The sequence below is a fragment of the Pteropus alecto genome, unplaced genomic scaffold (assembly GCF_000325575.1).
Source record: "Pteropus alecto unplaced genomic scaffold, ASM32557v1 scaffold157, whole genome shotgun sequence".
Taxonomy (NCBI): Eukaryota; Metazoa; Chordata; class Mammalia; order Chiroptera; family Pteropodidae; genus Pteropus; species Pteropus alecto.
In genome coordinates, this window is record NW_006440626.1 from 1,064,496 (window position 1) to 1,066,248 (window position 1,753).

A 1,753-nucleotide genomic window follows, 5' to 3' on the forward strand; every position below is an offset into this window, starting at 1 on the left:
GCGAGGCTGGTCCGCGCCTCAAATCCCCCTGGGTCGGCCCTTTCCCCGTCGCGCCCTTGACCTGCTCCGCTCTTCTGAGGGCCACACGTGCCCACAGGAAACCAACATACACGGTACACACGACTCAACCTCGAGCGCCCTCCCGGCCACTGCGGACACACCCATACGATGCTCGGCGACCCCTGTGCCCCCCAAGAAGTCCCCCGCTCCTCAGCGCCTCAACCAAAGTCACTCCCTCCTCCCCATCCCTCCCCACAAAGGCTGTGTTCACACAGATCCCTCGAGATGCCGCCTCGTGGACACGGACCTCCCTGTGGTTCTCATGAAGACTGCGTGGAAGCCTTCAGCACCCCGGGGTGCCTCAGGCCAGGACCCCGCCCCACTCTGGGCACTCTAATTGCTCTCCTCTAGCCTGCAGGAGTTCCAGGTTGGGGAGTTGGGGAATCAGGAGTGGCCTCCCCAGGGCAGAGACCAGTAAAGCCTTGCTACGCCCCACCCCCCCAGCTGCCCCACCCCAGGTCTCTGGGATGGTAAGAGCAGGTGGGTCCCCTAAGCCCGTGTGGCTGGTGAAGAGCAAACTCCGTGAAGGGAGCGCCCGCACACTTCACAGCACTTTCATTTTCGGTGCTTGCTCTCAGGCTAGTCTCCCTCTGCGGGGTCAGAATTCTTTCCATTTCCCAGCTGAGGAAACAGGTTGAAACTGAGGCTCAGAGGGTGAAATAAGTTGTCCAATGTCATACAGTCAACAAATGGCAAAGCTGGGCCTAACCCAGGCCTCCCAAGCACATAGCACAAACTCCCGCACCCCCGGCTTCCGGGGTTCCCACAGGGCTCACCCGCTTCTCGTCCCCTCCATCAGACAGCAAGACAGCAATGCTGCCCTCATCCCACCTCGGGCCTCTCCCGAAGCTTTGCCTGTGCTGAGCAAGTCCAGGTGTCAGCGGAGCCCCAGCCCCATCCATGTTTTCCCATAAATGCTTCCTGTGTGAATCACTGTGGGCAGAGGAGGGGCTGATCCTAGAACTTCAGCATGAGGAGGGTGCTCAGAGGGGCCCCCCCCGCACCCACACTGTATGGTACAAACTGTGGCCCAGGGACCAATGAGTCACCTATCCCAGAGTGCATGCCCCTTACACTCCACCCTTGGTGGCGGAACCAAGCACCTGCCCCCTGAGAAAGAGGTTCCGCACCATGGGGTGAGGGTGGGACACAGCTGCCCGCCAGTTAACTCAGTCTGACTCAGTGCGGGGTGGCATTATCACGCCCACTCAGAGGCAGGAACCTGCACCACAGCATGAAGGAGGCAGCGGATGGGGTCGCCAAGGCCCAGCGGAGGAGCCAAGGACCCAGGAGAGTCCCAGCTAAGGTATGCGAGAGCCTCGTGAGCAGACACTGTCCAGTTCGAATCAACCAGCGTTTCCTGCGCACTTACTATGTGCCAGACATTACCCTTGTCCTAGGGAGGCAGAGTCATGACCAACAAACTCCTTGACCCTGAGATCGAAATCGAGGGTGTGGCGACCTTTGGCTCCCAGAGCCGCCATCCCTGAGGCTGAGACCCGCGTGACCTGGCAGGTCCCTCCCACCGTCACCCTTACCTCGTCAAGCCCTTGGTGTTTTTCTTGCCCCTTTAGAATCATCTCCTGATTCTGCTCCCTTCACCTTTACTGTCACCTCTCCGGGTAGAGCTGGTGGCATCCATGGCCAGGACAACAGATACCTCCTGAGCTCTCCCCAGGGCCATACGGGTCAT

The 1,753-nt window shown here is 60.1% G+C and overlaps 1 long non-coding RNA gene across 1 annotated transcript in view; it reads left to right on the top strand.

The window, feature by feature from the left end:
- Positions 1-42: 42 nt before the first annotated feature.
- The window catches only part of LOC112484232, a 9,335-nt gene continuing 7,624 nt past the window's right edge, over positions 43-1,753 (top strand). Inside the window, exon 1 of the long non-coding RNA XR_003047954.1 lies at positions 43-1,366. This is a non-coding gene — a long non-coding RNA (uncharacterized LOC112484232). The remainder of the gene's footprint in view (positions 1,367-1,753) is intronic.